The sequence below is a fragment of the Botryllus schlosseri genome, chromosome 1, assembly GCF_051294905.1.
Source record: "Botryllus schlosseri isolate E-star chromosome 1, Bs_hap1, whole genome shotgun sequence".
In the NCBI taxonomy this organism is placed as follows: Eukaryota; Metazoa; Chordata; class Ascidiacea; order Stolidobranchia; family Styelidae; genus Botryllus; species Botryllus schlosseri.
In genome coordinates this window covers 36,817,076-36,832,888 of record NC_137236.1, presented here as the reverse complement: position 1 = coordinate 36,832,888, position 15,813 = coordinate 36,817,076, and the positions used below count along the sequence as shown (strand labels likewise).

At 40.4% G+C, this 15,813-nt stretch overlaps 2 long non-coding RNA genes across 2 annotated transcripts; one reads left to right on the top strand and one right to left on the bottom strand.

Annotated features, from left to right (window-relative positions):
- Positions 1-1,279: 1,279 nt before the first annotated feature.
- LOC145448774 (uncharacterized) lies at positions 1,280-8,137 on the top strand. The gene is made up of 2 exons (XR_013918020.1): positions 1,280-2,626; positions 7,550-8,137. It is a non-coding gene; the product is annotated as an uncharacterized LOC145448774 (long non-coding RNA).
- A 4,862-nt stretch (positions 8,138-12,999) lies between these two features.
- On the bottom strand, positions 13,000-15,586 carry LOC145436313 (uncharacterized). The gene is made up of 4 exons (XR_013914262.1): positions 15,437-15,586; positions 15,271-15,360; positions 13,592-13,659; positions 13,000-13,122 (listed from the first exon to the last, which is right to left on the bottom strand). It is a non-coding gene; the product is annotated as an uncharacterized LOC145436313 (long non-coding RNA).
- Positions 15,587-15,813: the final 227 nt, after the last annotated feature.

Genomic DNA, 15,813 nt, shown 5'->3' with positions numbered 1-15,813 from the left:
AAGTAGTCGATTACGATTACGATTACTTTGGATTTTTTTCAAATGTAATCGATTGCGATTACGATTACTTGAAAATGCTGTAATCGTCGTAATCGATTACGATTACTAATCGCGATTACCCCATGTCTGGTATCAATCATCAAACAGCAAGAGTAAAAACCGGATTGACGACGGTGTTTAAAAGTCGGTTCATCCCCTACAACAACGACAGACCAACTGCTCCTACAATATCCAACCCAAATAGAGTCGATTCGATATGCGAGAATAATTCCCTGCAGTCACACAGAACACAATGTGGCGAGATAGCGTACTATTGTGATCCACAACTACAACACCATTGGGTTGCGGGTTCGAGTCCGACTGAGGTCGACTCCAGAATTCCTACCTAAGTGTTGGAGGTTTATCTAGGTTTCTCCTCTTCATCTAATCCGAGTAAGTGGCGTCTTCAAAAGCCCAGAGGTGGGCCGTGCTACAAGTGGGCAGCTACGGAATCGAAAAATATAAAATATCGGCCTCTTGTACAGTAATACAAAACGATTTATCATACTCTAATATTTGGCCGCGTAACTGGTATCGTAAAGACGTAGTATAGAAATGGAGTGATTGACGAAAGAGTTTGAAATGAGATCACTTATCATGTGAAAAATAAAGGTAGAATGCACGCAATTCTTAACCTGAACTTGCATGTAATATTCATTAGGCCGGTAAATGTCTGGTATACTAAGCAGGTGCACCTGAAAGTCATTTTCTGTTGTCTCCCCATCACTGCCAAACCAATATTCAATGGGAGACAAATAAAATTTTAAATCTCTTTGGTGTGACAGTCGTAAATGACATCCAAGAACCAGCATAACGGGGGAAGATTATGAAGTTGATTTACTTGAAAACCCGACCATCGCATTCATATGGATTTAACAATCTAGGCGGATGTGGTTGGTAACGAAGTACTTCTGCTTTTCATAGTACCTAAGTAGATTTGGTATATACTTTTACACAGAGAATTTTGTAAAATGAATAGCAATTTTATTAAATCGTCGGACACTTAACACCAAATTTTGTAAAGTAGATATAGAAACTACTTTTACACTTGGGTTTTTGTAAAATAAATACCAATTTTATTAACAAGTCGGACAATTTTACATAGAATTTTTCGAATCGACTATGTACATTGTATAGATGCGAGGTGAAATAGAACGGATTTTACGCAAAAATGCTATTGATATATGTTAGGGCATGGCCTACTAAAAACACGGCCTTACAGTCTGCCTATTGACCTGAAAATTAAGAGGCCAGCTCTGAAACAGTGTAAATCTCACGGTTATACTTACGCAGATGGTAAGTAGCGCGCAAGTCAAAACCACAAGTGGATTCTGACCAGGGTTTATTGTGTTAAGATGATGGAATATCGTTTTAACACGGAAACAATCATTTTAGTCCTAAAAGAGCTGCTAGTCAGGTGGATAACCCACTGATATCACTGCAAAAACTCGTGCGGATGAATACAGTTGTAGTTGTTGTTGTTGAAGAAGTCAAGACATTTGCAGTTGTGCGGGTTGCGCCGTGTGTTGCTGTTCGTCGCATTGCACTTGTTTCTTTCGCTGTCTAGAGTATATTCACGAGCTAAGGGTCAGTATTATCATTTGATAGGCTAGTTGGCAATCAGGTTACGGTTCCTCGACAGTGCCAGCGGTTCAAGTTGACGCGAAGAACGTCGTGTTTGAACGGCTCCATTGTAGTATCATAATCTGCTTTCTCGCAAACATAGTCTTGGATACGGTATAGTCTATTTGACTAATTGTATAACTGGTAGCTTTGGTTCTAAGGCATTTATGATGACGAAGGCATGTTCATTGTAACTGTTTCGATAGAATTTCATTAATTGTTGCAAGGCTTGGATATGGTGCTGTGTCGGAATACTATTTTAAAGTGATATATAGGCAAATTTGTTAATATTCATTTTCTAGTGTAGTTAATAGGCGATGGTTCTTAAGTGCTGCGTGGTTGGGTGTACTTTTGGATACACTACTGTCAAATCTGCCAAAGTCTCAAGCAGGGGATCAGCATGTTATGTACTATGAGCTATGTTTGGAAGGCGTTCCAAAAATCAAGAATGCCATGAAAATTGACGTCAATTGAGGGTGCAGATCAGGGCTGTGAAGTCGGAGTCGGAGTCGGTGGAGTCGGAGTCGGAGTCGGGGTAATTTTCGCTTGATGGAGTCGGAGTCGGAGTCGGAGTCGTGAAAACTATAATAGCTGGAGTCGGAGTCGGAGTCGGAGTCGGTGGGAAAATACTGACTGGAGTCGGAGTCGGAGTTTGTGAGAAAGACTATGACTTCGACTCCGACTCCGACTCCAACTTCTCTATCATGAAAACATTTGCTTTCAAAGAATTTTCAATAGAATTTTTATGTACCACCAATCACTGTTATTATTAACCATACAGATCAGGTGCGGCCAGCCCGTGGCACGCAGGCCAAATTTGGCACACGAGAAGGTTAGGTGTGGCCTGCGAGATAATTCTCGAAATTATTTATGACATCAAGAACAATTGCAAGGCCAACCAAAATTTGATTAGCATAACCGCGAAATTTGATGATGACTAAAACAACAGTTCTGACGCATTGACGTATCCAGGGGTCAGCCACATTTATCTCAGATCTTCGTATATGACCATGAAGTAGAATATTTCATAGCAGATTTATTTGACTTGAATTTTTTGTCGGTACTTCGCATGATTCATTGTCACTAGATTTCTTGCAATCAGTATTTGAGCCCCCTTCTGAAAATTATAAATACATATTATTCACAGAATTGAGTCTAACTATATTTGCTATTAGGAGATACGGCTTCGCTTGTGCTCTCGCAGCGAGATCGTCGACAAAACATTTGCACAAAATGATAGAGGCATGTTCAAGTTCACTGATACAGTCGATTTTGCTATGACTAAACGTCGAATAATCCTGTCCTTGCCAAATGAGCCCAGTGGTATACAGATGCGACCCCCAATTTATGTTAGCGACATATTTATTGATATATCTATAGCCTAATTCAGTCGTTATCTTGCAAAAAAAATTTCGCGCTTCGCGCGACCAGGGCCTGATTGCGCACTGCACAGTTACATGACATATTGCTATCAATTTTAGAGCGTATGATTAGATATTAGATATAAGTCTTGTTTGCAATGTTACCTAGTTCGGTTCGCTCCTATCGACGACTAAAAAAGGTTATCAACATTCCAGTTGCCCGCGCAATGGTTTAAAAATCTCAGGTGTCCCTTTCGTCGAAAAAGTTGCCTACCCCTGATATAGATAAAATTAGACATTACTTGCAAATTACAACTCAGTTGCAGAGGGGAAGAAAATCGCAAGATGCGTTTTCGCGATGCAGTCAAAATTGATGCAATTTTGGGAATTATACCGTGATACTGTGACAGAGAAAATGCGTCGGCTGGTTTTGTAAAATTGTAAAAATGATGTAAATATGACCAAACGATGGTTCCCACTTGACAAAATTAAAATTATTTGTAGTGTAGCTTAGCTGTTTGGGTCGAACAAATGATTAAGAAAGACTGCAAGTCCCAATCCTTGAATACTTGATTCAGTACATGTAGACTAGACATAGGCTATGGTCTTTGACTACTTAACTAAATTCCATTTATGATCAATGTCTATTATTAGTTGTAAGAGTGTTTGTGCTTGTAATCAGGATAGTGTGCAATAACAAAATTAGTAAGTTCAATTTCTTTATTAGTTGCTGAGTCATACACAAGAGCTACACTTGGATTTTTATCTACATTTTTATTATACAGGATTGGATATCTGCCATATTTGAATGATTCATACATTTCAGGATATTAGATAGTCCATGTTATAAAAACTTGAATGAGGAAGGATATTTAGCAAATCTTTATTTCATGTTAATTGCATAGTGGATAATTCGAGCTGTGCCACAATGAAACAATTTAGCATGCCACAGTTAATCATATGTTTGCATATGTTTAATGGTTGTATGATAGTCATTCAACCGACAATGTGGCATATAATTTTCGAAGTAAATTGGTAATAATTCTGGAGTCGGAGTCGGGAGTCGGAGTCGGAGTCGGTACGTTTAAAGACCCAGGAGTCGGAGTCGGAGTCGGTACATTTAAAGACTCAGGAGTCGGAGTCGGAGTCGGAGTCGGTATATTGAAAATGTGTGGAGTCGGAGTCGGAGCCGGAGTCGGTGGTAAAATTTACCGACTCCACAGCCCTGTTCGAAAGCGATCAGTTTTTATACATCAAAGGTGCCGCCTCACTGTAGTGTCAAGACGGTTGCGTTCACCTCTCTCCTGCACTTTCTTAGCCTGTTTCGGCATTGAATGTACACAGTTTTGTTGACTGGGACAGACGTGCTGCTTTATTGAAGATTCATCGCCCATACCAGGTGCGGACCTGATATAAAATATATGGGTATAATGGGGATTAGAATTTCGACGTACTGTGAACGTCGTGTGAAACCTGGGTTAATCTACGGTAACATACACGAACTTTTTGTGTTCGCGGATCTTTTCGACTTCTAATTCAAAATATTCGAGCGGGGCAGAATATATCTAGATTCTCGAATCGTAAAACCCCTTGTCAATGTGTTGTTACAGGCTATATTAAAAAATTGACAGCTCTCCTCCTCGCTACTAGTTCAATTATGATATATATAGTAATATATATCGACGAGAACTTAGTGGAAAAATCACTGGAAGGTAAAGACCTTTAACTTGAACCAAATGCTTGAACTACATACAAGAATCACTGATTTTCACTTGGATGATAGAATGGATCAATTTATATCTCATTTAAACACCATTTCAAATCTGCTTTGAAAATCCCTTCAGTCTCACGGTTGAGTGAGCAGAAAATAGTTTTTCTATCATGCGCCAACTAGAAAAATAATTTTGTAATTAATTTGATTGATTCAATTGAAACTTACTCAGACTTCCATCTTTTAAGACAATTTTTTAGGCATATCTCAAATTTGATGGAGACTCAAATCTATTTGTTGATTGATTGCACAAAGTCCCAGTTGCACGTACTACAGCTACTAAAATATTTCACGTATTTTAAGCGTGGACAAATATGATATAGCAACTATTTTCCTGGGACATTTTTTGTTACAAAGCGCCATCTGAAGAGATGGATGGTTTCAAGAAAATGCCAGAATATACCAGGATGTTACACTCGATCGCTACCCATATCTAATTATGACGCCTTTCCACAAGCCAAGTCATAGGCTACACCAGAATGCAGCCCGCACACGTTTATTGGAGGTCGATAGAAATCAACGATTCCGTATGAAACGTTGTGCATTCCCTTCAATCATGTTCCGTGCTCTCAGCCACTTTCCGGGGCTTGGTCGAGCAGCAAAAGCAGATCGGCATTGTCACTGCCTTCTTTGAACGGGTCTTCCGATGGAGATAGTATAATGGTGATGCGTCCGGCTTCCATAGGTGGTCAAAGTAGCCAAGAAAGCTACTCAAATAGAAGTAGAAGTAGCGATGAAAAAATCTACTCAAGTACGAGTAGAAGTACTTCTTCCATAAGCAACCTAAAACTACTTGAAGTAAAAGTAGAATTGACTGACTTTAAATCTACTCAAGTACGAAAGTAGTTGTGAAAACGATCGTAATTCGTTCACATGGACTGTCAAAAGGTGCAAATCGAGCTATGCGAAATGTGCCGAGCTTGATTCATATTGATGCATACCAGGAGGTATCCAATTTTCGACAGCATAAGCATTCGCCCACATCATGGGATGCAAATGATAGTATTGGAATGGAAATGCGCTACTAATCCTATATGTTTAGTCCAACAGCACGTTTTAGAAAATATCATGGTATGGCGCCCTCCCCCTTATTATAAGGCCCGTAGTTTAGTCGAAGAGCAATACGGATAAGTTTTATAGGATACGGTGTAACCGCTTTGTGCGATTAGTACACGTTAATAAAAAGATGGCGGATCCTAAAAATGCCATATTGTGTAGCTGTATTTCCGGAAATTAAAGGCATTACTTCACTTGCTCTTACGCTTCAACATGTATGTTATCCAGACAAAAAAACTGATATTAATTAAAATTCAAAGTATGAGACACTGGGAATTGAAAGTGAAATATAATCACTACTTCTAAAAGCGAAACATGCATTTCATGTCTTTAGTCCAGAAAGTTTCGAAGTTTGGTATGCTAAAACATCTCTTGAGCACGGCTTTGAACAGTAAATTTATATTTATTGGCTCGAAGAACTTTTCTCGTGCCTCTTATCAAGAGCAACCGGCACGAACAGAGATGGATTCAAAACCAAATGGCGAATTGTGACGCAATAATGAAAATTTATAAATAACATGAATGGAAATTCAACCATAGCAACAATGCGGCGTATATAGCAACAAGCAACTTGAAGAAGTAGTGCCCGTGAGGGATAACATACAAATACAATGAGACAATGCAGCAACACAGAAAAAGAAATTGTACAGAAATACGGACGAACAGCTAAGCAACGACAACTAGTGTGAGATTTTAAGATTATACAAAAATTCTTTCTGGCGACAAAGGACCGGGTTGTTTAGTTTGATGAAAGTGGATTCCAAAGCTGTTAAATGAAATATGGATCTACCCTTGGATAAAACTGAAAACATGTCGTCTGAATAGTTTGAGGCGCAAGACGGGTTGTCGATCAAATGCTGGCCAATTGAAGAACTGCATGCTAACACTTGGCTGTACGATTGGGATTTTGATGCTTGTTTCTGTTTACATTGCTGAGCAGGGCTGTGGAGTCGGAGTCGGAGTCGGTGGAGTCGGAGTCTGGGTAATTTTCGCTTGATGGAGTTGGAGTCGGAGTCGGAGTCGTGAAAACTATAATAGCTGGAGTCGGAGTCGGTGGGAAAATACTGACTGGAGTCGGAGTCGGAGTTTGTGGGAATGACCCTGACTTCGACTCCGACTCCGACTTCAACTCCAACTTTTCTATCATGAAAACATTTGCTTTCAAAGAATTTTCAATAGAATTTTTATGTACCACCAATCACTGTTAATAATAACCATACAGATCAGGTGCGGCCAGCCCGTGGCACGCAGGCCAAATTTGGCACACGAGAAGGTTAGGTGTGGCCTGCGAGGTAATTCTCGAAATTATTTATGACATCAGGTACAATTGCAAGGCCAACCAAAATTTGATTAGCATGACCGCGAAATTTGATGATGACTAAAACAACAGTTCTGACGCATTGACGTATCCAGGGGCCAGCCACATTTATCCCAGATCTTCGTATATGACCATGAAGTAGAATATTTCATAGCAGATTTGTTTGACTTGAAATTTTTGCTCGGTACTTCGCATGATTAATTGTCACTAGATTTCTTGCATTCAGTATTTGAGGCCCCTTCTGAAAATTATAAATACATATTATTCACAGAATTGAGTCTAACTATATTCGCAATAGGAGGTAACGTGTCGTCCAACATGCGGCTTGCTTGTGCACTCGCAGCGAGATCGTCGACAAAACATTTGCACAAAATGACAGAGGCATGTTCAGTTGTTCACTGATACCGTCGATTTTGCTATGTCTAAACGTCGAATAATCCTGTCCTTGCCAAATGAGCCCATTGGTATACAGATGCGACCCCCGATGTATGTTAGCAACATATTTATTGATATAATTCAGTCATTATCTTGCAAAAAAATTTCGCGCTTGGCGCGACCAGGACCTGATTGCGCGTTGCACAGTTGCATGACATATCGTTATCACTTTTAGAGCGTATTAATATAAGTCTTGCTTGCAATGTTACCTAATTCGGTTCGCTCCTATCGGACGACTGAAAAGAGGTTATCAACATTCCAGTTGCCCGCGCAATGGTTCGTAAATCTCATGTGTCCCTTTGGCCGAAAAAGTTGCCCACCCCTGATATAGATAAAATTATACATTACTTGCAACTTACAACTCAGTTGCACAGGGGAAGAAAATCGCAATATGCGTTTTCGCGATGCAGTCAAAATTGATGCAATTTTTGGAATTATACCATGATACTGTGACAGAGCAAATGCATCGGCTGGTTTTGTAAAATTGTAAAAATGATGTATATATGACCAAACGATGCTTTCCACTTGATAAAATTAAAAATATTTGTAGTGTAGCTTAGCTGTTTGGGTCGAACAAATGATTAAGAAAGACTGCAAGTGCCAATCCTTGAATACTTGATTAAGTACATGTAGACTAGACATAGGCTATGGTCTTTGGATACTTAACTAAATTCCATTTATGACCAATGGGTCTTAGTAGTAAGAGTGTGTGCACTTGTAATCAGGATAGTGTGCAATGACAAAATTAGTAAGTTCAATCTCTTTATTAGTTGCTGACTCATACACAAGAGCTACACTTGGATTTTTTATCTACATTTTTTATTATACAGGATTGTATATCTGCCATATTTGAATGAATCATGCATTTCTGGATATTAGATATTCCATGTTATAAAAACTTGCATAGTGGATAATTCGAGCTGTTCCACAATGAAACAATTTAGCATGCCGCCGTTAATCATATGTTTGCATATGTTTAATGGTTGTATGATAGTCATTCAACCGACAATGTGGCATACAATTTTCGAAGTATATTGGTAATAATGCTGGAGTCGGAGTCGGGACTCGGAGTCGGAGTCGGTACGTTTAAAGACCCAGGAGTTGGAGTCGGAGTCGGAGTCGGAGTCGGAGTCGGTACGTTTAAAGACTCAGGAGTCGGAGTCGGAGTCGGTATATTGAAAATGTGTAGAGTCGGAGTCGGAGCCGGAGTCGGTAGTAAAATTTACCGACTCCACAGCCCTGTTGCTGAGTGACATTTTCAGAATCAGGAGACTGCGATGCCGATCTTATCCCCTTGGGAACATGCTGTTTGATACGTTTTAGCAAGCGTTGGGATGTGCGTCCCACGTACCGACTGTCACAGTGGCATTTGTATTCATATATGACCATACTTTGATGAAAAAAACATCTCTGAAACTAAAAAAGTAAGAGTCCTCTTGTCCAGATTAGGACACGCCACGGACTGCTAGATTGCGAAACATCATTTTCAAGCATTATGATGATCCATTTATACTGTGATGAAATATTTCATATGGACGAAGGGCGACAATGCGGTGTGAACGGAACCAAGCCAACCCGTTACCTAAATTATATTCACCGATATTTTCATGAAGCCACACTAGTCACCCCGTAACCACTGCGCGCGAAGCGCGACGAAAAGTCTGGGCTTTAATCAACTTTTATGCAAACTAAATGTTGATACTCCGTAAAAACAGCCCCAAAACTCCTCAGGCTATCTTCCTGATTAGGGGATTAAACTACTTCTACTTGATAAACTGAAAATAGCGAAAAGTAAGTAAGTAGTTCACAAAATATTACGAAGTAGAAGTAGAACTACCGAGAATCAGATCTACTTGAGTAAGTACCAGAAGTAGTGGAAAACTACTTGAGTACTTCGAAAAAGTAGAAGTACTTCGTTACTGACCACCTCTGCCGGCTTCTCGAGCGGTAGGTCGTGGGTTCGATCGGCCGGGTCATACCAAAGCCTCGAAAATTGGTATCCGCTAGGCGCTCAGCAATCACAGATAGCATGGAGGAGAAAAAACGGGGGCGCAGACTAGATGACCTCACGGCCGTATCGCAACTCCGTCGTCAAAGCATCTCGATGGTGCCGGCGAAAAAGAATATCGTCTCTCTCTCTCTCTTCCCGGATATACGAGAAAGCAATCCCACGCGAACGAAAGACCTCTATAATGACGAGCACAGCGGCGCCAATTATAAGGGTCCCGATGATTCCAATAAACACCTTGACTATGCGCACGGCCTACTGCTTCCCGCCAGTATACTTTTTCTTAACCTTTTCGGTGGTCGGTTCCGGATCATCGCCATCTTTAAACCCACAGTTCAAAGGTCTAAAGCTCATAAGCGAACATGATTTATCAGCGACTGATCATCACTACAGTGTAAGCGGACTGCGCTTGAATTTGTGAGAAGGATCGTGGAATGGCGGAACCGACGATTAAACTAATCTTCTTTTTGTAGTCTTGACTCGAGTCAAGTTCAAATCACCACCGAATAGAGTCCGAGTCCAAGTCAGGAAACAACAGGTCGGGTCCGAGTCATGGTTTGAGACTCGAGTCCGAGTCCAATTTCACTGTTCATTATCGAGTCCAGTCAGGTTCAATTCACCTTTTTGAAACTCTGTAGAAATCTATTTTTCAAGTATCTGCCCTGCCACTCGAGACTTGTATCAATTCATAGAGAATGTTTCGATTCATATGATTTGTTCGAGTCAATGCACTAAATGACTCAAGTCGAGTCGACTCATTTTCCGCTTTTAATAAAATTAATCTGGAGTCCAGAGTCTAGACTCTAGAGCAGGGGTCACCAACCTTTTTGCAACTGAGGGCTACTTTTGCGTAATGATTGAGGCGGCGGGCTACTATTTACTCCCGCCGTTTACCCGTACCACACTGAATTTCCGCTTTGATATTTATAGCACTGGGCAGGACTGGACATCATGTTATCTGTTTCTATAGCAGTCAGTGGGAAGCCTGACATTGTATGATATCAACTAGTGCGCTGTACTCTGGTATTTAACTTGACACTGTAATTCTGAGTGAGTGTTCCAGATGTGCAATAATTAAGCGTGTTTTGTGTTTGTTTTTGATGGAGTTCATGTCCGAAAAGGCTGATTCACAACGATAAGTTGAACCATAGACGCTTGCAACCTTCATAGTTGCTGCGCATACACCACTGTACCTTTCCGTATCAACAATGCACCAAACGTTTGCTGCACGGTGAGGTGGGGGTCATTTTGCAGAGTTACAATTTCAATCTCCTACTGTTCAGCATCCAGAAATGACAAGATTTCATTATACCAGACAGCAGCAACGATTACAGAAAGTTAGAAACATGGTATATTAAACTGCGTTGAGTGTAACAGAAACAAGCTGTGCCAAAAGATGCAATACGTAATGGGTATACAGATACTGAAAATCTGCTAGTACTTCACGGCTATCTGAGTCCGAATAGTAAATATTGTTTACTACTTTGGCATTGTCCTGGTCGTCGAGCTATCGTAACGGAACCCCCCACCATTTCAAGAAGACCGTGGACGGCATTCCGTCATGTCACCTGTATAGGCAATGCGCCGTATCTTGAGTTTATGGTGATTCTATCACATACATCTATATATTACTATTTGTAATTGAAGATATATTTAAGTGTTTATATGTGTAAGTTACATGTTAGTGTGTTTTAAACAAGAATTGCTGAATCAATCAATCTATATATTACAAGCTCAATGGTAATAATCTGACGAATATTGGTAAATGCTGCTATTCCACCTATTTTTAAAATGGGCTCGCGGGCTACTCATCTAGTCCTCGCGGGCTACCTGGTGCCCGCGGGCACCGGGTTGGTGACCCCTGCTCTAGAGTGTAGAGTCAATGTAGGCGTCGCGTTCTTTTGATAGTCATTGGACATTAGGTTACGCCTACCATATTCTCAGCACCCAAACGAGGACATTATTTTCGGAAAGTAGAAACGATTGGGTTTGATTTTTGTGACGATGATAATAATTTCATTGGTAGTTGCAGGCACAAGATAGAAAAACAAAGCAAAGCGAATGTTACAAAAAGCAGAAAAATCATACCTAATTTCCAGACTCAGCTTATGAGTGCTCTGCAGTCCCTTAACTTTATCCAATAAGGAATGATAAATTTGAACGATTTCGCAAAATTGTTTAGGTAGCACGAAATATCATTGAAATAATACACAACAATCAAGATGCGCAAGGCTGATGGAACAAGGACGGGGCGGGACGGAACACAATAAAACGCCTTGCTCTATCTATGTATGCCAAACCTGCTGTGTCGAACAGCATCTTGCGCGCTATCCGACAGTCATCGAACATGTCCATTGTCCAATGACCAGTGACCACATTCAAATCGAAATACAAGCAGTTTTTACTGAATGAATACTAGTCAGATCTGAAGATTACCGGACCAAAATCTAACATATCAACCTCGCCTACCGACACATGCAGCATTCACTTTTGTCGCATCCCTTTGTGTTAGACTTTCTGAAATCCAATGTGCATACCTCTTATTTACATCCCGTAGGCCAAAGTGGGTGTCTGATTAAAGGACTACTCCAAGTCGTTACGGCAGCCGCTATCTTTTCATTATATCGCAATCTTGTGGTGTATTGCTTAATTTTAGAAGGTATGAGGTATATTTTTGGAATCAGCATGTAAAACTCTTCAGATTGAGCCAAAGTTTTTCGGTCGATATAGTTGATATTTAATGAATGATGCTGACGTCTGTAAACTTGCGCCAGAAAAATTGCGATATATCCTCGCATGTAAATAGGCAAAGATTTACATTATAATCGGAAAATAACCGTTTATTTAAGATTATTACCACTCTTTTTAAAATTCCGTAAAATTTGCCTGTGTACTAGTAAGTATGAATAAGGTAGGTCTATCAAATGAAATAGAAAATCTCAGATTTTTATAATAATTCGAACCAATTGTCTACGACGTGTAGAAATGCAAATAAATCACCAACAGTGTTTGACGCCAACAATGGCTCCAGATTTAAAAGGGTTGGTATGGTAGTCAAATGAGGCATCGGCAAATTTGAATACTGGAACATTTGAACTAGGCTTGAAATCTGACTAAAATAATGATTATTGCCGCTGTTGAACAATGAAGCTTCAGCACAACTATACAATTCGTTCAGATCAAAAATGCCTGTTTCATCATTATCTTCAATAGCTTCGCCATACACCCACCTTCCACCCGACCCCCCCCCCAAATAAATGTTGGTCATTGCCTATTCTAACAACCACGGCATAGAAAGATCAACCTGAACTGGATATTTTTTCCCGCGACATGTAGTGACTAACCATCCGTGTTCTTTCTGTTCTGATATTTGTAATTATGAGTTCAGTTTGCTTGATTTTCGAAATTTCATTTAATAATAACTTGAAATAACGTTGTATACATATTGTCTTTGTCAGGCGTGAAGGTGTCCGAAAGTTGACGGCTGGTTTCAGAGACATGGCCGTTATCACTGAAAGACACAGACGCTGCAAAACATGACTCAATTGCATCTAAATTGAGCATTCGTTACGATACGGCACCACCCCACTACAAAATTCAAAGTATATAAGCAATAGGCAACCATGCAGCGCTATCTTTATAAATTGGTTTGTCACATGTGATACATTAAGCTAGGACAGTGCTTCTCAAACTGGGGGCGCCCCCCCCTTGGGGGCGTGAAATCATCTGAAGGGGGGGGGGGGGGGCGAAGCTACGATCTACTGAAAAAGTTTCCGTGCCCGGCGCGATTTCCCTCTAATTTATAGTTATTACTGTGTGTTTAGTCCGAATTTCATATTTAAGAACTCTTATCAACAGTCATAACCCATGCCATCAAACTATCCGTTGGGACTGCCAGCGTTCTCGTAGCATTTTGTGATACGACGATACGGGGGGTGTGTTCAAAAAAGTTTGAGAACCACTGAGCTAGGACCTCGCACCTTTTCTGCGTCTTCGGCAATGGTAGGTAGATGTCTGCAGCACAGCAGCGGTTGTGGACATTCTTGGCCTGGAAAACAGGGAAAATAAACTCATTGAGCCGCGTGTACAATGCGGTGCTGGTCACTATTTGAATAACCGGCGATTGGGAACGGGAAACGGTACGCGCTTTCCTTCGTTTGTTCGGGTTGGAAGTGACTATTATCCAGCGACCAGAGGTGGTCAAAGTAGTCAAGAAAGCTACTCAAGTAGAAGTAGAAGTAGCGACGAAAAAATCTACTCAAGTACGAGTAGAAGTCCTTCTTCCATAAGCAACTTTAAACTACTTGAAGTAGAAGTATAATTGACTGACTTTAAAAGTACTCAAGTAAGTAAGTAGTTGAGAAAACGATCCTAATTCGTTCACATGGATTGTAAAAAGGTGCAAATTGAGCTATGCGAAAGGTGACGAGCTCGATTCATATTGATGCATACCAACAGGTATCCAAATTTCGATAGCATAAGCAATAAGCATTCATCAACATCATGATAGTATTGTGAAAATGCGATACTAATCCTCTGTTTTCTCGAATAGCATGTTTTAGAAAATACCATGGTACGACGCCATCCCCCATATTGTAAGGCCCGTAGTTTAGCCGAAGAGCAATACGGAGAAGTCGCATAGGATACGGTGTAAACACTTTTTGCGATCAGTAAACGTTAATAAAAAATATGGTGGACCGTAAAAATGCCATATCGTTTGGCATTATTTCCGGATATTAAAGGCATTACTACACTTGCTTTTATACTTCAACAATGTATGTTATCCAGACAAAAGAACATATATTAATTTTGACTCAAAGTATATGATACTAGGAATTAAAAGTGAAATATAAATAGGGCCTACTACTTCTAAAGGTGGAGCTTGTATTTCATGCCTTTAGTCCAGGAAGTTTTAAAGGTGGTGTGCTAAAACAGCTCTAAAATAAAAGTCAGAGTCAACGTTTCCAGATTAGGACACGCCATGGACATGCTAGATTACGATATGACAAGTAAATGCTAGATTGCGAAACATCAGTTTCAAACGTTATGATGAGCCATATCTACTGTGATGAATTATTTCATATGGGCGAAGGGCAACAATGTGGTGTAAACTAAACCACGCCAACCCGCGACCTAAATTATATTCACCGATACTTTCATAAAATCATACTGGTGACCCCGTAACCACTCGGCGCGAAGCGCGACGAAAATTCTTGGCTTTACTCAACTTTTGTGAAAATTAAATGTTGATATTCCATGAAAACAGCCCCAAAATTTATCAGGCTATCTTCCAATCAGGATCACAAAGTAGATCACAAAATCTTACGAAGTAGAAGTCGAAGTAGCGAAAATCGGATCTACTTGAGTAAGTAACAGAAGTAGAGGAAAACTACTTGAGTACTTAGAAAAAGTAGAAGTACTTCGTTACTGACCACCTCTGCCAGCGACGACGGGGATTTCTAAATCTGGATCGGATATGTATCGTAATTTGTCTTCTGAAGAACTAGGGCAGCCGACATGCATCACAGTTGCTTTGGTATTCAGACTGAAAGGTAGAAGAAAGCTGGCCGCGCGCCGCGTGCTTGAGACCTCTGGAATAGACTATACGTCTCGACTATAAAGCTATACTGGGCATTAGACTATAATAATATAAACTCACCGATACCGCCTAACCATCCCTGCATACAGCCGGCCGAATATCTCTTGCAGGTCCCGTGTCCATTCGCCACGCAGTTCGGATTGGCCGATACTAAAATGATGAAAAACGACTAACATGGGCCTAACACAAGGTAGGGTGGTCATGTCAATGAAAGAAAGATATTTACCTTGGTTGAACACGATTGATACCACGACGAGAAAGACGATAATCCTGGAGCTCATGGTGCTCAACCTAGATCGACTATTTACTGAGTAGAAATAGCCTCTAATACAGGCGATCGTAAGTCACCGGCTTTATATAGTGACCTGCTGACTCCGATTTAAATACAAAACAATATCATTAGAAGCCAAACGCCAGACGCTCGTTGGCGTATGAACAGTAGGGCTGTTCAAAAATAACTTTTTTTGCCCGATTCAAGCCGGTCACCTCTTAAATCGTCAGGTTGCAGTAGAAAACCTTGCTCACCAAATTTCACTCGATTCCAACCAGTAAAGGCCTCCGCAGATCCAATTAAAATTTTTAATTTATTATGGAAAATTAAAA